Source organism: Manis javanica, chromosome 7, assembly GCF_040802235.1.
Source record: "Manis javanica isolate MJ-LG chromosome 7, MJ_LKY, whole genome shotgun sequence".
NCBI classification, from domain to species: Eukaryota; Metazoa; Chordata; class Mammalia; order Pholidota; family Manidae; genus Manis; species Manis javanica.
Genome location: NC_133162.1, coordinates 19697854 through 19723125, shown reverse-complemented (window position 1 = coordinate 19723125; position 25272 = coordinate 19697854). Strand labels below are relative to the sequence as shown.

At 46.4% G+C, this 25272-nt stretch overlaps 1 long non-coding RNA gene across 1 annotated transcript; it reads right to left on the bottom strand.

Annotated features, from left to right (window-relative positions):
* Nucleotides 1-2916: 2916 nt before the first annotated feature.
* Nucleotides 2917-21096, bottom strand: LOC140850561 (uncharacterized). The gene is made up of 3 exons (XR_012133497.1): nt 20985-21096; nt 20614-20728; nt 2917-3243 (listed from the first exon to the last, which is right to left on the bottom strand). It is a non-coding gene; the product is annotated as an uncharacterized lncRNA (long non-coding RNA).
* Nucleotides 21097-25272: the final 4176 nt, after the last annotated feature.

The window sequence follows — 25272 nt, the reverse complement described above, 5'->3', positions numbered from 1 at the left end:
GCTACTGGACCCTCCAAAGCCATGCAGCTCTAAGGAATGAGAGCCCAATCATATTTAATATTATACTTCATTTGACCTTTCAGCCCCCCTGACATTTGCTCCCTCAACTCCTTTCTCCTGTCCCCCAACAGGGATAGAGGATCCTGTCTTTACTTTGGTTTGGTTGAGCTCTTGGGCCAAAAATAATCATTACTATTATTATTCCTTGAAGTTGCAGAGAATTCCCCACAGTTTCAGTTTCCAACCTCCAATAATAGATTTAGTCATAGTCCCAGACTCTTCTGCACGAGCCTCTATATAAAGGAAAGGGGCACCTTTGCAAGTCACCCAGCAGACGCCACTCAGTTAAGCCTAGAATTTTGTTAGCAAATGAAATCCTAACTGTAGCTCTGAGGTTATAGAGGAAGAGAGGCACCAAAGTTATATGATTTTACTTCAATACCCTCCAAAGATGGTTCAAAGACCATCCAATCAAAAATCATAAATATTTGAGACTCAGTAATCTAACTATTGGAAGTGACTGATGATGAGAATCTCAGAAAAGTGAGAGAAATAGAAACTGATCCAAAAATTCTTCCCACCACCCCAAACTTTTACACGATATCTTTAGAGAAGGTATCTCTGTCAGCTAAGTGTTTGCTGGATAAATTGGCCCAAAATTACTCCTGAGCAATAAAAACACCTTCTGGAGAGGGGCTTCCCTTTGGACCCTCCTCTCCTCTGTACTTGGCTTTTTTCCAGATAGATTCATGGGACTGCATTTACTTTCCTGAGAGATTTCCTAGTCCTCAACTGTAAATCAATGGCTTTGCTGCCAATTGACTTGGATAATATAGCAGGCAAGGAAAAAGGAGAAAAAAATCTCCAGACCCTAACCTTCTCACTCTCCCTCTTTTTTTAAAAGTTTACATCTGCACATATTATAGCTGTCAAAAGCTTGTCCATTTATTTAATACCATTAAAAGAAAAATGATCAAATATTCTATCCCCAGGCATAAACATGAAAATAGGAGGAAATGATGACTTCTGGCATTCATTTGTAAAATAGCATTCTGCTTGGCATGCTGGAGATTTTCCAGTCTTAAACAAGAGACATTTTGATGACTTTTTAATAGAGTATTCATAATGAAACTTTCTCTCCCTTTCTGTTTCAAAACTTCTGATGTCTTTTTTTTAATCCCTGGTTCTTTCATTGTTGCTTTTCAACACACATCCCTAAGTTTCAAAGACAGGTCCAGTTACAAGATGCTCAGTTCCTTGGATGGGCCCTCCCAGCTGTCAGCAAGCAGAGGCTCTCAGACACTGAAAGGCTACTGCATGCTCGCTGAAGAAAGCCTTCAGCCTAGAAATGCAAGAGGTACTTTTCAGCTCCAACTCTCAATGAATTTAGTTCAATAATAATAATCTCTTATGTATACAGCATAAGAATTAAGATAGTTCTAGTCACATAAAACCAAATTCCACCCCTGCCATTCTGGAGATGTAAAATCTGAGGCACCTACTTCTCCACGCTTCGGTTTGTTCCTCTATAGGGTGTTAAGTGGCAATAGTACCACCTCAGGGCAGTGGTCAATATTAAATAACACTGAGCTTGCACAAGGCTGAGCAGGGGCCGGGGACACACCACACGCTCTGTGACTGATGGTTACAGACATGTGGATGCCTGCATTCTTGGTCTCCTCCTCACCCTGGCCTCTTGTCACTGTGCAAGCAAAGAAACGTCTCTGACTCTCAAGGAAAACCAAATCAAAGGTAAGAGGAATCATGCTGTTTGACAGATGTATCTGCTTGAGAATCTCCCTGTGGTCCGTAATCAGCCTCGGACACGCCTGGGCCTCCTTGCCTCATGCCTCCATCCAGCAGATGCCTGTGTTTGCTTTCTAATTCACCTTTATTACTCTGTGATCTATGATGAAAGCCCATTCAGAAACAACAGCTTTTGAATTCCTTAGCACACAGAAAGTCTAAGACTGCCCCATATAAAGAAAGTTTAGAGTCACCAACTCAAGCATATTGATCTGTTTGATAACACTGAAGAAAAAATTAAACAGTCTTTTCAAATGGCCATAGGAGCAAAAATCATAACATTGAGGGAAAGATGTAAGGAATTGTTTGGGGGAAGAAATGAGAGGGTTGTGAATATAAACATGATTGTGGCATACCGATCAATATTTCTATAAAAATGTAAACATTTACTACCTATATGATGGTGTGTGTTACAGGATCTATAAAAGCGTCTCTACATAAAACCTCCTCTGAATTCATTTGAAGAGAGCTGTATTTATTAATTATAATACTAAGTAAATACAACATCTAAAAAAATATAGTGCCATAATAACATCTAATTGTAAAAATCATTGGAAAGGGGCTTTCAGATGTGAGTTTAGTCAGCCCTCTCTCTCCATACATGACAGCCCACAAACTGTTCCAACAGCCATGTCACTTATGAATAGGTCCATGTGGCCCAGGGTAAGTTGTTTCTTGAAAGGCAATATAAAATACAACTTACCAGCCTTCAATTTTCAGCATTAGGATATTCCTTAGTATCTGTGTTTCTGGGACTTGATTATGACATAAAGTCGTCTCCATCTGCTAATCAATATTCCACAGGAAAATTCAATCTCTTGTGGGTAAAAATGTGGCCAGTATTACTTATCCTTTTTTTTTTTTCTGTTTCTTCCCTAAAGACATTCTTTATCACATTTTTGTGTACTCCAACAAGAAGCCCTGAGGTTTACATGACACCAGAGGTTGGAATTTAATATTCAAAATATAAAATACTCACAAATTCAATACTGTCTTCTCCTAAATCCATAAATTTCCAGCCCCAGTATGATTTTGTGATTTTCCAATATCAGTTCTCTCTTAAATATCTCTAGGGTTTCCTTAATACAAAAGATGCAGCCCACCATTTCTATTTTACATTTTTCTATCTTTTAGATCATGAGCTAATAGATAACATGGGGAAAAAATTCAAACATGGTTGCCTCTTTCACTGAGTGGAGAAGAGGGTGGAGCTCTGGCTACATTACCCTGAAGGTAGCTCAAATCTGTCACTCAAAGGGCTCTGTTGCTGCACATCCCATTTCCCCTTGGGACGCTGTGTTGGCTATAGTGACTAAAAGGAAATCAATATGAGTGTCTCCGCTGACCTCTAGAAGTCAAAGTGCCCAAAGGCAGTGTCATCATCAATGCTGTCTGCAGCCCTCCTGGGTAAAGGAGGCAGAGTCGTATAGTCAGAACCTAGTGGGACAAAGAAGAAAGGCATGTGAGTGCTAAGCAGAGTGATAATGTCACCATCGTCTACCCTCTCTTCCTGGCCACAGCATTTAAGTAAGCCACTTCAGGAGGGCACTACTGATGGTGGTCACCTCAAAAACCGCACCTCCCAACCCTGCCTCATGGAACAATGGAGCCTCATGGCCTTTGGTATGATGTTGCTTTGTTATATAAGGTAAGAAATCAAACAGAAAGAGCCAAAGCCACCAATGGCTGATTCTTTTAATACTACAACACTATTAGAGTCCACTTCTTTTCAAGAGCTAGGGTAAAGGCTTCAGTTTCCCTTTCATTAAATCAACTCTTCCACCCCAAACACCTAGCTAAACATACGCACAACACAGGGTTCCAAAGGTCCACGGTTGGCAGGGAGCTCTCACAGCGATGAATACTCTGGCCTCCCTGTTCGCCACACAACATTGAAAGTGAATTTTAAAACATGGATAGTGTCATTCCAGCCTCCCTGAGTTGGAATAAGGTCAAAAGTTCATGATGTATCTTACACGCTCCTCATGATCTGTCTGCTAGCTCTCTGAACAACGAGGATAAGTGAATTTGGTGTATGCCAGGTTTGTCCCAGGAAGTGCTCAGCAAACCTGTAAGCATTAAATCCCCCATCAACCTCTCCTCTCTGGCTGCCCATTTGCGTTCCTTGTCCATATTTAGAATAAACCTAATTCTTTTCTTTGACTTGAATGGTCCCTGACACCTGGAAAATAAGCAACAGCTCTGGGACTGAAATAAACCTAGTTCACACCTGAAAGAAGGATAGTTCCTGTCTCTGGAACATGCACACTTTTCACTCTGCATTTAATTTCTCTGGCATCTTTTATACCAATATCCAATGTTTTTAACCAGCTTGGCCAAGAGAGATGCAAGACATGGAAGCAAAGCAAGGCCGTTACGGATCTAAGCTGGGGATGCGGCAGGGCCGACCGAGCTGACTCAGCTCTGCTCCTCAAGCCCTGGCTCCTTCGCACTTAGGCCCTCATGGTCTCTGGCACTTAATTTCTTCTTTATAAGTGCCTTGGTCTGCTAATGAGAACCATAGATATTTTTGCAGGCCTGGTGAAAAGCGGGGTGAGGAAAATAACTCCTGGAAGAGAACTCACAGATGACACAGCCCAGGTTGGCCACAGACTGCTGAGGACCCAGGCCCCTGGGGCTGATGCCCAGTGGTAGGCTGAGCCCTGGGGCAAGACTGGATCCTTCTGGGGAAGCCAAGGTAGTGAATGCTGGAGCAGCAGGGCTCAAAAAGAACAAACATTACATAACATCTGCCCAGACCCGTACAGGAGCACATGTGAGACTCCGCTGGGGGACACCAAAAATATTTTAGGGCACTTGCAGCAAAATGAGAGAAGCAGGGGTGAGAAACTGTTATGTGTGATTGTAACTCAACTAACCCTTAGGCTGGTATAGCTTGGGGGGACCTGGGCTGCACATAAGGTAAAACCATTGGACTAGTGCCATCATTCTAACTTTGCATGAGCCATAGAATCTCCTGAGAAATGTTTGTAAAAATGCAAATCCCCAGTACCAACTTCAAAGATTCTGACACAATATGTCCAAACTGGATCCAGGAATTTGTATTTTATCGAGTCCCACAGGTGATTCTAACACACAGCCACAACTTGGGTCAATTGGATCAGGGTTGCAAAGTCCAACACTTAAATAGATTGAAGGATTTTAAAAAGTTATTTACAAAATCATTTTTTTTTTTTTGCTTTTTGCATAGTTGTTTGTCTGTGTTAAATCTTTCTCTGTGATCTAGTATCTATATTCATGCCCACCATTGCTCACCTCCACCGTCCAACTTCACACCCATTTTTAGAAAACGCCTTTAAAGAGTAAAAAAGTCATTGTGGAGATCACTGACCTGTAATACCCTTAAATATGGAAAGCCTCTTGAAGAAAAGTACAAAACATTTCTTTCCTCTTCTGACTATTGTGAATTTCTCCCTCTCTTCTGTCCCTTCTCATCAGCAAGAGGTAAGAGCTCAGCCCTGAGGCCACCCCCATGGTGGGGGTCCACCCTGTCCCTCTCCTCTCCCACATCCCAACACAGGTTCTGTTCATCATTCAGAGCTCCCAGCTCCCATGTGAAAATGTCCAAAGGAACCTAGATTCCATTTTTCCTCTGAAACTTAGAAATGTTCAGTCCTGCCTAAATCCAGCAGCCCTCCATTTTCACTTATTTTAAAACGTAAATTTAATCTAGATTAGAAATTCCTTGCTGAAAGATAAGTCTAGAAGTCATGCCAAGCGGACTGAAATTGGTTTTTACATGATAGCTCATTGCTATTTATTTGCTTTCTGATGCTCCTCAATTAGCAGATTAGGTCCCAGGTAGCAGTTCTCTGTCTTCCAAAAGGCTTATGCCTCAGATGATGGCACAGGAACAAGAGATGACAGTAGAACAATAAGCCATTCTTGGACATCCAGTAAGGCACACCAGCACTCAGTCTACATTAGTGGTAAAGCAGTGAGCAGAAATGTAGCAACGTATAAAATATTCAACACAACTTGTATTACCAGTGGTTATGCGAACAAGCAGGATGGGAAGCATCCATCAGTCACACAATGTTCGACTGTGAACAACACTAAGTAGGGAGAGATGGATTGTGGGGTCAGAGAAGGTCCATGACTTGCAACATTACAGCTTAGCCCCTTGCTCCTGTACTGACTAGTAACAAAGATGAAAAGAATAGGAAGATTTATAGCCACATTTCAGGAGTTTTGTTGATCCTTTTGTATAAAATGTCTGAGTACACAAAGTGAAAAGAGCTCCAATGTCAGATATCTCTGAGAAACAATGAATCAAAATACCAAGAAATCTTGTTTGAGAAACTGTTATGTCCCCTAAACTGTACTTATGGCTATGGGGATACAGGACTCTATTTTCAAATAATGTGCAATCTAGCTGACATGACAAGACTAATCTCTATGTAAATATCAGGACTCTGAGTTTGCTGCAGTAAGAGAGACCAGCTGAACTTGTCAAAAAAGATGTTGCAGCTGGCAGGGGTGTTGGTAACTGACAAAATCCTGAAAAACAGCTCAATAAATCATCTTGTTTGGAGGGTGTTCATAAAATACAAAAATGCCCGCATCCTGTTAGAGACCCCATGTTTTAGACGGAGAACCTACACACAGCAGAGTGCTGGTTACCCATCCTTAACTGGACTTGATATGAGCAAGATATTAAGCTGTCAGGAATTATTTGTTTCTTGTAGCAGACTCTAGCCCATTCTGATTACTAGAAACACTGCTTTCCCATTTTGTCTAGCACATCCCAGGCCCAATCCTAATTCTACTGGTTTGAGGCATGTGCCTACTCTAGAACCATTCTCCAAGACGACCAGTGGGAAAAAAACAATGGCTTTAGTGGCATTTTAGTAAAGTACTGCCAAATTCCTGGAATACTTGGTGTTAACACATGTCTACAGTCCATCAGCAACTGTAAGAATAATCAGTCTCAGAATAAGAGTTTTGTCTCTTGCTAACACAGATTCACTGGATATTTTATAGTTTCATAGCCATATATTTATTTCTTCAGCCAAAAAAATTTTCTTTCATCCACACCATCTTCAGGGTCTGGGAGTTTAGCACTATCAAGTTGACTGGGTCCTATTCAAATTGAGAAGGGCTCTCTGTAAATCCCTTATTTTTCACTGACATACTCACCTGGCTTTGTTCTATTAAATACTACCACATTTGTCTTTGGGTAAAATTAATGTTTTTCTTTGAAAATCCTGGAGAATTGGAAAGTTCAACTTCAGGGATGGTGACTGTGATATTGTTTTAGGGTAGTGACTTATCACCATTAGTCCCATCTGGGAAACAATTTTCATTATAGAAAATCTTTTTTCTCTTAGTTAATAGAACAGGAAATGTTTCTACCCTGATACCACAGGGAAAATCTATACTAGTCATTTTGCAATGAAATCTGAGAGAACTTTAAAAGCATATAGCTTCTCTCATTTTGAATTTCATATTTCTTAGGAAATTTCTGCTTCCATGACTGGACATAATCTTAAGGAATAACTTCAGTCACAGTATACGCTCTTCCTATTGTCTGCAGCCACATTTTCACTATGAGCTAGGTGTTATGGAATGGGGAATGTACTGGTCCCTGATTAGTGTTACAGACAATAATTAGTATTGAAATTGCTCATGCTCACAACTTGGTAGAATAGGGCAAGGAAAGCCTATATATCTTTCCTCTCAAGTCACCACTCTTAACATTATCATCTTTTTATCAGTTTGGTTCAACTTATTTCAAATTTGACCAGAATTGATCCCTTCAAGTCTTCGTTTAATCCACTTGATATGGCCTCCCATGGGGCTCCTTTGGGCATAGCATGACATAGTCTTGACTCTCAAGAGTGACTAGCAGGCAAGTTCAGTTTACTTACATATAACTAACCCAGGCATTCTTCCAAATTATATTGCATGAAGCTGAACATACCCTCACATTCCAAATTTATCACTTGCACCAAAATTCATATTACTCCATCATACAAGATGTCACAAGCCTATTTATATCAGAGGACAGTCTAGCGACCAAATAAAGAAAATCTGTATAAACTGGCATTTGTTTGATTCAGGACCTACAAACGTATGCAACCTGGGACCCCAAACCATCTAGTGAGAAAAGGCATGTGATTTTATCATTTAGCGCAATGATTTATAGATGCTTAACAGATAAACTATTGTTGAAAATAAAACAATTACAATTATGATTATTTCCATATCATACTGTGTGTTTTACTTCAGCTAAAGCTAACCAATATCCAGACTTACTCAAATAAAATCGTCTTTTGAATAGTGAGCCTCATTAGAACGCTTTAAAATACCATTCAACTCGCACATGGTTGTTCAGGGCACTGGGCCAATGTGCTGTGCCAAGTATCCATCCTGGTGGGTTGTGGGTGAGTTTTGACCAACAGAGTCAGAAAAGTACAGCTAAGACCTAGATTTCACGAGCCAGTTTGAAAGCAGCCCTGACACACGCAGCTGTCAGGCACTTCTATGAGAAAGGGTCACCGACCTCTGCCACCACAGAGCAGCTCTTTCCCAGAGCTGTCTGCAGGCAGCCCTGCTCTCGGCCTTCCAGACGCTCGGCAAACAGACGAGAAGTATGTGTGGGGTGGCAGCTCCGGCAGACGAGTATTTAAAGGAGAGAAGCCGATGTTCTCTATGAACTATTCCGTTGAAGAAATCCCTCCACACTCCACCCAGCTGAATATCAGCAGTGACACATTTTGAACGTGACAAAACAACCCTTGAGTTCTCCACTCCCTTGAACTCAGTCTCTCCCTTTGACAATGGAGATGGTGACACCTGCTGACATGCCACAGTATCTCTCCTAACCCAGCCACCACACACAGGTGCCCACTTACAGAAAGATTTGAAAAAGATTCTTTGCTTAACCATACTTTAGTCAGGCTCCTGAACTTTCTCCTGTCTGTGCACTTCCTCAGAAAATCCAGTTTTAGTAAGAACCCTGCTAAGTTATTTAGTAAGAATCCCCCATCTTCTATCTGGATCACTCCTGATATCTAATCAGGTTCACCATCTCCCACCATCCCCCAGGTGATACGTGATCACCCGTGCCTGTCTTCAGCAAGAATCCTGTTAGGTCACTTTAGCCAGAATTCTCCCTAGGACTGATGTTTCATTTTAGCAGTTTGGGTAATTTTCTGTTCACTCACCCTCACCCTGCTCCTTGGCTATTAATCCCCACCTGCCCATGCTGTATTTGAACTTGAGCCCGGTTATGTATTGCGGTCTCATTTCCCCTATCATAGTTGTCCTGAATAAATCTGTTCTTATCCCTCTAACTGCTGTCCAGCTCTGGTTCTCCTTTGACAGCTTTCCCCGAGGGTCGCTAGAAGCCACTGATGAGTACCTCAGGAATCTCATTTTTTACTGTGTGACTGCCCTTAAATGAGCAACTCCCACCCACACAACTCATACTGCTCAGAATTCAGTCCAACCAGCACTTCCGTTTCTTTACTACCTGGTGATTCTCCCCTTCGCGTCACTTAAATCCAGCAAATGTCCCATTTCACGATTATCTCCAGATCACCAAGTCTCATGTCTGGCTTTCTTGCTAGAGGGGGAGAAAACACCATACCCTGAGAGAACGCAAGTCTCCTTGCTCTTTAACTAACATGTGAAGTCTTCATTTTTATCCCAGAATTCTTTTCCCATTTGGCTTTTTAATTTTCAACCTTATAAGGATAAATTCCTATTCAGAAACACTGCTAAGCTCTCATTCAACCATTTCAATTACTAGCTCTCTCTTTTCATTCTCATTTTTCTTGCTCTTTACAACACAAGAAAAACCCTGGCCTTCCACCAGACTGTTCCTTCCCTCTAAGGGAACAATTTAGTTTGCTTCTTAAGAACCCACCTCCAAGAACGCCATGTTTACACAGCACCGTTCATCTAAATGCACCAGTTCATGGTATTTCAAGATTCCCGCTTCCCTGAGAGCTGGCTAAGCCTGGCTAGCATGCACTGAGGATGACACCAGGCAGATGAAATCCTCCATGTTGACTATAAAATATAAATTCCTGAGAGAAGGGACAGCATTGCCTGTTATTTCATAAATATCTTTGAAGACAAGAAGTTAGGGTGAACAAATGAGGAAGAAGTTGAGCAGGAAAAAAATATATACTTATGAGTCAGGCGATATTGACATGTCCCTTGTTAACTGTCTTCAGTTGTTTGTCTAAAACTTTAGCTTTTTGTTTTCATGGTAATTTGAGAAAACTGTGAATAATAATATGCTTAGATTTTACAGGTATCTTGAGTGGTCCAACAGAAACTTAAACAGCAGAGGGAGGGGATCCTGCCTAAGCTAGCAATTACAGATGGATTTCACAGGATGACTGGGAACTCAAAGCCACGTCTTAAAAACAAACAGTGGAATTTCTAGGCCTTGTGCAAGGGACATGCAAAAGCTCTCTGGGCTCAGGGAAGTCCGCATCAACCGCACAGACGTGGCTACAGATGCTGTTCACTTCCAGAGTGTACACAGGGGGAAGCGGTAACTTTCTTCACTTGATAGGATGCTGCGCCATCTGTAGGCTCCGTCAAGAGCGTACAAGTAAAAGAGGCTAATCGGTAGGGGACTTTCCTGTTCGTGTTCCTGAAACTCAGATCTCACAGTGCCGCTGTCGTATTCATGTCCTCAATGATTTTTTTGTCCCCCATGCACAGGATATGAGCTGATTCCCTAGTGTGGCCAATGCGCAGCTCTCCAGAACCGTCTCCTGCCAGCATCTCCACATCCGAGTTCTCAGATCTCACCTCCCCCCTTCCCACCTTCCTTCCTCCGCAGATCTTTAGACCTGAGGCTCTATCCCCACCTTCATAAAAAAAAAACGAGACAAAAGCAGCAGTCAGTTTATCAGATTATTACAACCCCTGAGCTCATTCTTTGCTTAATAACCATTTGTTTTTTAAAAAACAAAACAAAACTCTGAGCAATACCTGTGTGCCAGGCACTGCATTTTAAAAAAAGGGGAGAGGAGAGAAAAAACTTTCATTTGAATTACTTCATTTTAATATTATAAAAACTCCATCAACATGAATGTCACACTATGTATGTACAGGAGGAACTGGCTGCTTAGTAAATGTAAGGGCTCTTCACACAAGAATAGATAAGGCTGGCCAGCAGACACAGGAAAAAGTAATGATAATAATCAGCTCAGCAGAGAGGCACAGTTTGAAGGCATGGTGAAATACCACTATTATTACACTGGTAAAATTTTTTTTTAATGGACAATACCCAGTGCTGGCAAGGATGTGGAGCAACTGGGGACTGTCCTACATTGCCGGTGGGAATGTAAAACAGCCCAGTGACTCTGGAAGCCAGCTTGACAGTGTTTTTGAAGTTGAACGTGCTTTTCCGTATGATGCAGCAGTTACAGTGAGATACATATACAAGTGAAATAAAAATGCATGTCCACACAAAGACGTGGTCGCGAAAGTACATGGAAATGTTCACAATCACTGAAACCTGGGAACAATCCAGTGTCCTTCAGCTGATGGGTGGATAAACAAACTATTGTTAAGTAAATTCATACAAGGAAAATGCTATTCAGCAATAAAAAGGGACTATTTATGCACACAACAAATTGAATGAACCTCGGAGGCATGATACTAAGGGAAAGAAGCCAGACACCAAAGCCTCAAAGTGCATGATTTATTTTATATGAGATTTTGGAGAATGCAAAACTATGGGCAGAAATCAAATCACTGGTTGCCAGAAGCTAAGATGGGGAGAAGGGCTGACTACTAAGGAACAGGAGAGAACAGAATTGCTCTATCATGATTGTGATGGGGATTACTCGGTTATATGCATTTGCCAAAACTCACCAAACTGTACCCTTAAAATGGTTGTCCTTTTCTGGATGTAAATTTTGCATCAATAAAGCTTAGCATAAAAAATAATCCATCAGTCAATAGAAAGAAAGAGGTACCTTGTCGTAAGCCAGATGGCTCTGAAATGGTCAAGTGGAAGCTCGCAATATACCACAATTATATTACAACTGCAATATATGTTCATTTATGTTTACATAAGCTCAACAATGTAATCTCTAGATTTGTCCACACGTGGGTAACGCACAATATATGCCAATATTTTGGCTACTGTGGGGCTGCCCCATTTCTCCTCAGATTACCTCTCATCCTGGTTATGACTTGGGATAGGTGAACACCTGCTGATCTGTATAGATCTTAATAATGCTAAAGACTTTGATCTTGGCATTTACTTCTTATTCTTAAAAAAAGTTTTGGTATTTTCTTCCCACATGCAACAAACTGTTATAACCCTCCCCCCCTTGGAGATTATATCACCCGCTTTGGAATTTCTCTCCTCTGGGTGGCTTCCTCTCCTGGAAGTTCCTAAACATCCTGTACAGATTTGATGTCTCTGCCAAATCTTACACCTCTCATTGGACCCTTCAGATCCGACGTGCATTGGTCATGCATCTGACTACCCTTTTCCTGTTATCCTTCCATTTATTGAAGGCAATCGTTCTTTCCCTGCCAATGTCATTCTAAGACATTTCTAGGGCAGTTCCCTAAAAACAAAATATAGAGAAAATTCTTCAGTGTTTTTCATGGGTTCCCAGAAACAATAAATAAATAAATCTACTATAAATAGTCTACAGGCCTCTCCTGCATAACTGACGTCCATAAGCTCAAGCCATGAAAAGTCATAGAGGATCCTTGAATACATACTAAGTCAAAGAAACCAGTCTGAAAAGGCTACTTACTGTAGGATTCTAACTACATGTGTTTTTTTGGAAAAGGCAAAAACTTTGAGACAGTAAAAAGATGAGTGCTTGCAAGGGAAGGGGGTGGTGGGTAGGGAGGGACAAATAGGATTTTCAGGGCAGTGAACATACTCTGTACAACACAATAATGATGGACATATGTCACTTTACATTTATGCAAACCCACAGGATGGACACCATCGAGAGCAAACGCTAATGAAAACTTTGGGTCATCTGGACCCTACATGGCAGTGTAGAGTCACCAGCTGTAATGTCCGCTCTGGTGCGGATGTGGATAGCTGGGGGATGAAGGGGTGCCTGCAAACATGTGGGAGAGGAGGTACATGGGAAATGTCTGTACATTCTGCTCATTTCTGCTGTGAACCTAAAATGCTCTAAAAAATAAAGTCTATTAAATATGTGGGTGCATCCATCTTTTCCATCATTTATCAACATGTATATATTTTTTTTCTCTGGCTGGTACAGTAGTTGCTAGGGGACACCGTACCCTGAGGAAGGTGAAGCCCCTCATGGAAGGCAAAATGAAGATGGGGGTGGGGGCTGGGGAGCACTAAGATGGACCTCCCTACCCTCCGACTCTGCCTGGAGCAAAGCGTACATCAGATAGGGGCACTGATGTACTAACCAGCTTCAGAGAAAACTGGATTTGGAGTCTGGAAGGAGGTGGGATGACATCTTTAAGGCCTCTGGACAGATACTCCTTTTCAGACCATCATATTTAGAATCTTGATACAGTTCTGTATACCCAAGACCCTTGCCAGATGAGACTCTGGATGCATGACAAACTGTACGCTGAAAAAAAATCATGTTTGAATTGCACAAGTTCAAGGAAGCCGGTAATAAGCCAAACAGCCTGCCTGTGGGAAAGCTGGAGGGAGAGAGAAGGGTCAGGAAGGAAAATCATAAAATAAACAAATCACTGCTATGAAAATTTATATAGCTCACCCCACCTCTGAAATGAGAGTTCCAAATGGAAATGCTTACTCCCTTAACACCGGTTATCATACAAGATGCGTTTAATCCGTGCGCTGCCCGGATCCCTTTATTTAGTCACGCTGAGTGTTTTTCCATGACAGATTGAAACATCCACTGTTTCACCTGCAGCCTCCTCCCACACGCACACCAGATACCTGGTAGCAAATCTCATTTAGATGATGTTTTGTCTGGAGAGGCTTCCTAACAAGGCAGACGCAGAGGATGGGATTTCAGACACTCACATCCAAACGCACACAGCTCACCACCTGTAGCTGGGAGGCAAGGCAAAGGCTGCAGGCAGGAAGTCTGTGTGCCTCCCTGCGGCCCGGTCCCAGGCCACCAGGCGCTGGGGGATGCAGCAGGGCAGGGACTGCAGAAGCAGTCCAAAGCACTGTGCAGAGTGTGGCCCTCCGAGTGTGAACGGAGCAGCTGAAGAGCAGAGAAAAATGGCCGTGGCATCAAATCAGATGGCCATCCCACACCGTGCAGAAAGGCCTGGCTGGGGCGGAAAGCTCAGAACGTGATCCTTCTCAAAACACTGTACCTGCCCTCCCGAGGGGGCCGAGAAACCGCGGATGAGCAAAATCCACCAAGCAAAACAAACAGAAACTTGAGTTCCCTAGACCATTTCCCTCTCGTTGCAAAGCACTCTCTCTTTTGAAGAAATAATTAGTGACAAAAAAATAATTAGTGACTTGAGAACTGTGTTTAAAAGGAAAAAAGACGGCCCAAATGGAACTTGGTATTCCTAAATTCTGACTTTTCTCAAAATGAACTCATTGCAATTTAGGGAGGTGCAACTGCAGATTTTTTAGCGTTCGTAGAGCACAATCCCATTTTGATGACACTGGAGTGATATGTGCATTTGCACACTTATAAACGTTACATGCATATAGGAAATTAGAACCCATTCCTAATAGTACCAGGAATGTGATCTAAGGAACCTTCCTGCCTGGTCAGTTATTCAGGTGACCTTGAGGTGCCCCTAACTTTTACTTCTCCATTCCTGGCTATAAAATTTGCAGCCATTGAGAACCGATTCTAGAAGAAAATTCCAGGTGGAATTTAAAACAAAATAAAGTTAATATTTACCAGCTAATACAGCAATGAGCAAAATGGATAACATGTTGAAAAAAATTACAAATCAGGAAAAATGCTTAGTTCTCTTATAAAGGAATCACATTCTCCCTTTCTGGGGAACACCAGTCACTCTGGGCTAGTGTTCAGCCTAATAACTTCATTGGAGCTTGGTTACCTCTGGAAAGACCATTTTTCCAAATAAAGCCACATTTCTGAGGTCCTGGGGGGTTAGGACTTCAACATACTATTTTTTGGGCACACAACACACCCCATAAAGCCATCCCATATCCCTATTCTGTATATTGTAAGACAAATATATTATGCTCAAAGTTGAAGTAAGTTAATGATAAGAAAAATCAAAGAATAGCTCTGCTCAAGGGATGGATGCATTATGAAGGCCAAAATCCATGGAGGTCATCACTTGCCACTGAACACACTTGTAAAGTAGGTCAGGCTATTGTGACTAGAAGTTTCCCCTTCTTGTACTGTTTGGAAATCCATGTTGAAAAGCAGCTCTTCTCCCACCCCTTCAACAACATTTAGTCTGTAAAAGCGCTCAAATCATTTACCTCTACAAAAATAGAAGGCACAGCAGGCCACATCAGACGCCCCTGAGCTTTCCTGGTCCCTGCACAGTGACCTACTCTCAGCCAGCCCCTTCTCTCCCAGATTGATTCCCTTGGTTCTGCCATCCTCACCCCTCTGCACCCCACATCTGCCTTGCATTTGTGCCACTCCAACCCTTGGTTCAAGATACTCCCTTCACTTGAAATTCTCGACTCTTCTTCACCTATTAAAACCCTTCAAGAGCCAGTGCAAAGACTGTCCCCAGAGGAAACCTTCCCCACCTCCTCACCTACCTCTCCCTGACTCCTCCTCTTCCTGCTGTCCGCTCTCTTTACCTCCCATGAAGCCCTCAGATTCCTCCGCTCACACGATGCCTCCCTCTTTACATCTGTTTTCCTGACCACGTCATAAATACCCCAGGCTCTGGCTGTGCAGCCCCATAAAACGGAGCTCATAGTAAGCCCTCGAGAAAAGATCTCTGGGCTAATTGATAGAAAACCAGATGAATGCTGTTATGAAGAGTCCAATGTGGTTGCCAACCTCACTGAAAATAATAATGCTTTCTAAGAAAAACATTCATGATTTTTGTCCTCCACTCTTGGTCTAAGCACTGAGGATTCAGCAGGACAAATCAGCAGATGAATAAAAGAAGACGGCTGACACCCAAATGGCACGAGGCCACTCCACTTGTGGTGACTATGCTTTTGAAGCTATGATTTTCAGGTGACAACCGCATTCTGGAATACATATGATCGACAGGTGTCCCCGTGAAAATACAAGCTGTGTGACAACAGCCAGGTGGTCGCTGGAGGAAGAACAGTGAAAAGATAACAGGATCTGTCTAGAATCCTTTGGTACTAAAGATGCTTTAGCAGGTTCTGGAATTTACAAATATCACCAATCTTTGAAATGCTGGATGGGGAAGACAGAGATCCCACACTTTTCCTGGTGGCCTCTGCCTGTAACGGTCAACGTCCTCTTCTCTGTCTTGTAAAATATGCAGTGTTTCAAACTGTGGCTCCTCTCCTAAGTCTTCCAGCCTGGAGCACACCTGCCCTGCCCCAAACTATTTTCTAGGGCTTAAGGGCTAGCCCCCTAATTCACAGCTTACGTGACAGTTATCTCTCTCTCACGTATTTCTGTTTTAAATGCCTCAAGGTGATTGCAATGTCTTTGAACAAAGGGGGTCCACCTTGGGTCTTACGTCTCTGTAGTCACTGTCACGTTCCATTACCTTTCCTCTAAAATGTGCACAACTGCAGCTGAAAGGAAAAGGTAGAAGCCCAGAGCTTTCACTATAGGTAAAATATCTTTCCCTCCATACCGTTCAAGAACTGCTGAGCAAATTAAACTGTAGATCTGAGACAGCACAGCCGTCTCTCTCCACTGCCCAGGAGAGCTAGCTCAATCAGGACAACAGAACTACAGGCAACGAAAAAATGATAAACACCGTTAAACATAAGGGCTGAAATTTGCTGCTAAAGCAAAGCAAATCTGGCCAATGACAACGTTACTTTGAAATCCTATTTTCATTTCCAACATGTAACTGTTACTGCAAATGCTGGGCTGAACAAACTTACACTTTTTCAAAATAGTCAAGAAAAATTGCAAATGTGATATTTTCAGTAAAATATCTGGGGAAAAAGGGGGTTGTGAAACATTCTACACTGCTATAATGTATTGAAAAATGGATTGCAATATGTACTACATTCAAATATGAAGATTATACTGATAGTAACATGTTTATATATATGTATTTGTATATAAATATGTATTATACAAAATATATATGTACGTTGTGTGTGTATATGTATGCACACACAGAGATGTATACTTCTGTTCTGCTTGTTTATTTCAGATCAATTTTATTGTTTACATTATTAAAGTTTGAGCAGTGGCCTCACTCCTACCTTCACCTATAAATTCTGAGCCAGAATCTTACTGTGCCAACGGACAGTGACTGCAATGGGGTGGGGGGGAGGGGAAGGCTCGATAATACGGGTGAATGAAGTAACCACATCGTTTTTCATGCGAAACCTTCATAAGAGTGTATATCAATGATACCTTAATTAAAAAAAAAATTCTGAGCCAGAAGTCCCGTGAGAAATTTCAGCTGGTCTTTCCACAGCTAAACCTCTAACCCCTGCAGTTTTACCGTGTTTGAGGCTTGTTTTATTTAATACTGGGAGTTGTCTCTCTCCTCAGGTTCCATTAGATCCAGCCCCCACCTCACAGAACACAAGCACGGAAGCCCACCCACTGGTCAGGGTTTATCTATCCTTGTGGCATTGGCTCACAGCCCTCCAGAAAAGTCATCCACAGATTCAGTGGCTGAGCCATTAGATAAATGAAAAATGCTCAGGGTGACAATTTCACATCTATATGAAGAAGCCCCATGTCTCCTTGGTGTGACAAGGTAATGTTAGAAAGGGTAAGGAACAGCACACAGCACAAAAGGCAGCCCAGGAAATGAAGAAACCCTCCAAAGGGGAGGGGCTGTGTCTGGGCAAGGAGGCGGTTATGGCTAAGAAAACAACCTTGAAATGGGGAGACAGCCATGTGCCCTTCCCACGTACAAACCAACCTTTGCCAGCAACAATGAGAACTCCAGCTCTTCTGATGTTTTACCGCACCCATCGCTTCTGACTTGAATGTGCTCCATTCGAGAAGCTCTGTGAAGCCAAGTATCAAGAATGCCTCCTCCCCAATGCATTAGGCATTAAATGGCTCCCCCAGGCCTCTCTAGGATGGGAACATGCAGTGCCTCCATGCAATGCTCAATCTCTCTATGCGACTTTCTCCCCAGATGCACTGTCAACCCTCCCTATCTGCCACCCCTCCCCTTAAGGCTGTGTGCCGTGAGGAGACAGCTTTCCCATGCCCTGGATGACTCACAGCCCCGCCTCTTTCCCAGGGCCTCCCACCTACAAAGTGCAGAGCAGCAGGCTCTGGGGGCAGGAGCTCTGTGTCCCAGCTTGGCCACCTGCATCCCAAGGAGCGAGTTCTGGGGTTCTCTGACTCATTCGGGCTCTACGTTCAGTCTCCCCAAGGCCACTTCCTGTGCCATTTGCTTGACAAGCCATGTGGGAGAGTCTCATGACATCCTGGACAGGAGATTGGTACGTGTCCCCCAGTCACCTATCACTGCTCTCCTGCCAGCCCAGCCCTGCCCTACAGGGCCAGTTCCAGGACAGATGGGAACACAGCCTCTGCAGATACCCAGGGAAGACAGATCCTCATCACAGCCCTCCGCCTGGAGAGATCACACCAGTATGGTCATCCTTTCAGACTTGAGCTGATGGAGGCTGTGATGGTATCTTAGAGCAGATAAGCCCCACTGTCTGGGAGAAACAATATGACAACAGGACACACACACATACACACACACATACATTTCTCTTTCCAACTAACTTTCAGAGAAGGGTGGACATCCCTGTGGTCTCAGATATGATGGATGTCCATGTATACTCATCTCAGGTTGGTTGACCTTCCATGTGATTCTAACAGCTTTAGGTTAATAGGGAGGATTTTTAAACTCTGCCCACAGCAGGAAGGTAGAAAGCTCCACTATGGGGCACAGTGGTGAGTGTGTCTGAAGTCCTTTGCATCTTTGAAACCATTCTGAGAAGAGATCGCTCTTTATCTCCTGTGACATCACACACAGCTGTGTTCACAGGTCCCTCTGTGCCTACGGACCCCAGGGTTCCTGAATAAAGAGCTGAAGAGTTTCTCTCACAGGAGACCAACAGTTTAGAATACCTGGAATTCTTTCATTTTTTAATTCCAGTATCAGAATGTCAAACCTTTGATGAATTTTCTCCTCAAATCACTAACTTTGAAATCAACTTATGTCTTTCAGAATCACTCCCTAAACAAAACAAACAAAAATGGAGGATGTACAGGAATCCATAGCGGCACTATTCCCAAAGGCCAAAAGGTGGGAGCAACCCAAATGTCCACTGAACAGAGACGCAAGCTGTGGTGTATACACGCGGCAGAATATTATCCAGCCACAGAAATGAATGGCATACTGTTCCACACCATAACTGGATGAACCTTGAAAACATTAGGCTAAAGGAAAGCAGCCAGATGTGGAAGGACAAGTACTGTGTGATTTCGACTACATGAAATGTCCAGAAGCAGCAAATCCATAGAGGCAGAAAGTAGCCTGTGGTCGCCCAGGGCTGAGGGGAGGGAGTGGCTGCTTACCAAGCATGGGGTTTAATTCTGGGGCCAGGAAAGCATTTGTGAACTAGGCAGGAGTGGTAGTCACACAACGCTGTGAACGTACAAAATGCCAGTAAATTGTTCACTTTAAAATGATTTGTTTTATGTGACTCTCACTTCAATTTCTTGTAAGTGCATGATTTAAAAGATACGGAATAGATTTCGTTACCTTATCTGGATGGTGTTTGTTCCAACAGAGTTTATGTTTTCTTTTGTGGGAAAACCTGTTTAAGACACCCATAAAAGCTCCTCTTTGTATCTCTTTTTAGAAGAGGCCTTCAAGGACTCTACAAAGAAGTCCTTCTATGGGAGGAAATAATCTCTTACCCTCTGGACGTGGCCACCAAAAGGCAAAACTAGTTGCAGTTTCTCTAATCAATATCGAATAACAGAAACAGATTGAGACGCAAAGCTGGGCCATCAGGTGGATTGAAGCAGAGGGGTTTGAAATTTTACCGGGTAAAGAGAAGGGTATGACAGGACAGCCCAGGCTGTTTAGAAGGCGGTCAGCTTTGATCCTGAGCATCCCCAGGGAGCTTCTTGGAATGGCAGGATTCAGCCCCACCCAGAACTACACATGAGACTCTATACTGGGCCGGTCCCCAGGCATCCCCATCACCGGCCCACAGCAGTAGGCCGGCCCCTGTCCCTGCACTACTGTCATTCTGCCTTCAAGAAAAAGCCGCCACAAGTCCTCCAGAAGCCACCTCTACAAACCCAGCTGCACACGGCTCCCCCCCGCCAATTCCAAGTCACCTACAAATGTCCTATGCTGCCCCTGAAACCAGACCCCACCAGGGCCAAGCCTGTCAAGCACAGCTCCACGACCTAGGAACCTGCATAGAATTTTCTATAAGCTAATTTTTACCATCCAACCAAGACTACCTACACCCTCCAAAAAGCATTTCTTCCTCTTTCCTCTGCCTTCCCCTACGGATGAATAGGCCAGTTGGTTCTGCTTCAGGCTGAATATTTCTCACAATTCTCAGATCCCTTTATCTCTCTTTTCAACTTTGATTGCCCACCAAAAAAAAAAATTACCTCCATTTCCAATTGATATGCATCAAAACATTGCTCGGAGGCTGCAGAACAAACATGACGGTGGCTCAGAGCAGCCTGGCTCCGCCAAGAGGAGCCTAAGGAGGCATGACACGACACAACCACTCACCTTCATGTGTGTCCTGGATAGGGTCCTGGGACACAGAAAGGACGTCAGGTGAGAACTGAGGAAATCCGACTAGGTTATGGCCTTGAGTCAATGATACTGCATCAATGTGGGTTCACTAAGGGTAAAAATGGACCATACTGCTATTAAGATGTTAATAGAAGGGAAATTGTGTGTGGGATATGGGAGTATTACCTTCAAGATTTTTCTGTAAATCTAAAACTGTTCTAAAATGAAGAGTTTATTTAAGAAACATAAAAGAGTAGGTAATGATGAGAGATGGGAGACAACAGGATGCCCACTGACTGGGGCGGCCATGGGGAATGGCTGGGAGGAAACCCTCCTTCCCTGCCAGGGGCACGGTGGGAACAGACCTGAAGGCAAGGAGGTGTGAGGGGTCAGGTGGAGAGCCACCCTTTAGGGGAAGCTGAGGAAGTTCCCCCAGCTCTAACCAGAACATCTGGACTCCTGGGCTTCTTGCCCTGCCCCCGACTCCAGGGATTTCCAAGGGTGGGGCTTTGTGATGTCAAGCCAGCTCATGGCTACCATAGGCTGGAGGACTGTCATGCTGACCAAACAGGGGAAGGGTGTGGCTCATCATTGTCTTGGGAGGGTATAAATACAGGGGTCAGGTAGCCCTACCAGCTGCTGAGAAAGACTGCTGATCTTGTCACATATGCTGGAGAAACTGGCAGGAGCCGGGAACATCCGGCTCCCAGCAAGCAGCGGAGGACGAGGAGGAGGGCGTCTTGTCAACCTGAGGCAGAGGAGGAGGAGGTGAGTCTACCCTGTTCATGTGCCTTCTCTTCTTTCCCATCTGTCTTCCACCAAAGATTCTTACCCTGCCCTTGCCTGGCACAAAACCACTCCTCAATCCACACCCATTTTCTCAAAGTCCCCTTACCCATCTATTTTCTATCCTCTGCCCCAAAACTAATGCCTCTCTGGGATCACCTTTTTTTTCCTACCAGCTGATAAAGATAGTGACGAGGAAAGCTGAAGTCACATAGATTAAGAAAGTCCAGCATAGTAAGTGCCTGGTACAAGCAGTGTGAGAGTAAGAAGGCAAAGAATGAACACCGCCCTCAAGAGCCTTCCAGGCCACAATACCCACCTGATAAGAACCATGGCCGAGATTGCCCTCAAGAGCCCTCCAGGCCACAAGGCCCACGTGCTACGCACCACAGGCGAGTCTGTCCTCAAGAGCCCTTCAGGCCACAAGGCCCACTTGTTAGGGACCACAGCCAAGACCGCCCCCAAGAGCCCTCCGGGTCACAAGGTCCACGTGCTACGGACCGCGGCCGAGACCGCCCTGAAGAACCCTCTGGGCCACAAGGACAACCTGCTAAGGACCGCAGTCGAGACCACCCTCAAGAGCCCTCTGAGCCACAAGGTCCACTTGTTATGGCCCGCGGCCGAGACTGCCCCCGAGAGCCGTCCGGGTCACAAGGCCCACATGCTACGGACCACGGCCAAGACCGCCCTCAAGAGCCCTCTGGGCCACAAGGCCCACCTGTGATGGACTGAGGCTGAGACCGCCCTCAAGAGCCCTCCGTGCCACAAGTACCACCTGCTAAAGACTGCGGCTGAGACCGCCCTCAAGAGCCCTCCAGGCCATAAGGCCCACCTGCAACAGACTGAGGCCGAGACCACCCTCAAGAGCCCTCCGGGCCACAAGGCCCACCTGCGACGGACTGCTGTCGAGAACGCCCTCAAGAGCCGTCCGGGCCACAAGCACCATCTGCTACACAACGCGGCCGAGACCGCCCTCAAGAGCCGTCCGGGCCACAAGCACCATCTGCTACGCAACGCGGCCGAGACCGCCTTCAAGAGCCCTCCAGGCCACAAGGCCCACCTGTGACAGACTGAGGCCGAGACCGCCCTCAAGAGCACTCCAGGCCACAAGGCCCACCTGCGACAGACTGCGGCCAAGACCATCCTCAAGAGCCCTCCGGGCAACAAGCACCACCTGCTACACAACGCGGCCAAGACCGCCCTCAAGAGCACTCCAGGCCACAAGGCCCACCTGTGACGGACTGAGGCTGAGACCGCCCTCAAGAGCCCCCCAGGCCTCAAGGCCCACAGCCAAGACTGCCCTCAAGAGCCCTCCGGGCCACAAAGCCTACCTGCGACAGACTGCTGCCGAGACCACCCTCAAGAGCCCTCCGGGCCATAAGGCCCACCTGCTAAGGACTGCGGCCGAGACCTCCCTCAAGAGCCCTCCAGGCCACAAGGCCCACCTGCGACTGACTGCGACCGAGACCACCCTCAAAAGCCCTCCAGGTCACAAGGCCCACCTGCAACGCACCGTGGCCGGGACCGACCTCAAGTGTCCTCTGGGCCACAAGGCCCACCTGCTAAGGACCGCGGCCAAGACCGCCCTCAAGAGCCCTCAGGGCCACAAGCACCACCTGCTACGGACTGTGGCCGAGACCGCCCTCAAGAGCCCTCTGGGCCACAAGCACCACCTGCTACGCAACGCGGCCTAGACTGCCCTGAAGAGCCCTCCAGGCCACAAGGCCCACCTGCAACAGACTGTGGCCGAGACCGCTCTCAAGAGCCCTCTGGGCCACAAGCACGACCTACTACGCAACGTGGCCGAGACCGCCATCAAGAGCCCTCCGGGCCACAAGGCCTACCTGCGACGGACTGCAGCCCAGATCGCTCTCAAGCACCTTCCAGGCCACAAACACCATCTACTACGCAACGCGGCCGAGACTGCCCTCAAGAGCCCTCCGGGTCACAAGGACAACCTGCTAAGGACCGCAGTCGAGATCGCCCTCAAGAGCCCTCTGGGCCACAAGGCCTACCTGCAACACACTGCAGCAGAGACTGCCTTCAAGCGCCCTCCAGGCCACAAGGCCCAAATGCTGAGGACCTCGGCCAAGACCGCCCTCAAGAGCCCTCAGGGCCACAAGCACCACCTGCTACGCAACACGGCCGAGACCGCCCTCAAGAGCCCTCCAGGCCACAAGGCCCACATGCAACAGACTACGGCCGAGACCACTCTCAAGAGCCCTCCGGGCCACAAGCACGACCTACCACGCAACGCGGCCAAGACCGCCATCAAGAGCCCTCCGGGCCACAAGGCCTACCTGCAATGGACTGCAGCCGAAACCGCTCTCAAGCACCCTCCAGGCCACAAACACCACCTACTATGCAACGCGGCCGAGACCGCCCTCAAGAGCCCTCCAGGCCACAAGGCCCACCTGCGACAGATTGCGGCCGAGACCACCCTCAAGAGCCCTCCAGGCCACAAGGCCCACCTGCAACGCACCGCAGCCGCAACCGCCCTCAAGAGCCCTCCGGGCCACAAGGACAACCTGCTATGCACTGTGGCCGAGACTGCTCTCAAGAGCCCTCCAGGCCACAAGGCCTACCTGCAACACAGTGCAGCAGAGACCGCCCTCAAGTGCCCTCCGGGCCACAAGGCCCACATGCTGAGTACAGCGGCCGAGACTGCCCTCAAGAGCCCTCAGGGCCACAAGTACCACCTGGTATGCAACACGGCCGAGACCGCCCTCAAGAGCCCTCCGGGCCACAAGCACCACCTGCAACGCACCGCGGCGGAGACTGCAATCAAGAGCCCTCCAGGCCAGAAGCCCCACCTGCTATGCACCGCGGCCAAGACCGCCCTCAAGAGCCCTCCAGGCCACAAGGCCCACCTGCTAAGGACTGCGGCCAAGACCGCCCTCAAGAGCCCTCAGGGCCACAAGCACCACCTGTTACGGACTGCGGCCGAGACCGCCCTCAAGAACCCTCCAGGCCACAAGCACCACCTGCAACGCACTGCGGCTGAGACCGCCCTCAAGAGCCCTCCGGGCCACAAGCACCACCTGCAATGCACCGCGGCAGAGACTGCAATCAAGAGCCCTCCAGGCCAGAAGCCCCACCTGCTATGCACCGCGGCCGAGACCGCCCTCAAGAGCCCTCCGGGCCACAAGGCCCACCTGCAATGCACCGTGGCCAGGACCGACCTCAAGCGTCCTCCGGGCCACAAGGCCCACCTGCTAAGGACTGCGGCCAAGACCGCCCTCAAGAGCCCTCAGGGCCACAAGCACCACGTGTTACGGACTGCGGCCGAGACCGCCCTCAAGAACCCTCCGGGCCATAAGCACCACCTGCAACGCACTGCGGCTGAGACCCCCCTCAAGAGCCCTCCGGGCCACAAGGCCCACCTGCAACGCACCGCGGCTGGGACTGACCTCAAGTGTCCTCTGGGCCACAAGGCATACCTGCTAAGGACTGCGGCCGAGACCTCCCTCAAGAGCCCTCCAGGCCACAAGCCCCACCTGCGACTGACTGCGACCAAGACCGCCCTCAAGAGCCCTCCAGACCACAAGGCCTACCTACAACGCACCGCGGCCAAGAACGGCCTCAAGCGCCCTCCGGGCCACAAGGCCCACCTGTTAAGGACCGCGGCCGAGACTGCCCTCAAGAGCCCGCCAGGCCACAAGGCCCACCTGCGATGGACTGTGGCTGAGACTGTCCTCAAGAGCCCTCTGGGCAACAAGCACCACCTGCTACGCAACGCGCCCGAGACCGCCCTCAAGAGCCCTCCGGGTCACGATGCCCACCTGCGATGGACTGCAACCGAGACCGCCCTCAAGAGCCCTCTGGGCCACAAGCACCACATGCTACGCAATGCAGCCGAGACCGCCC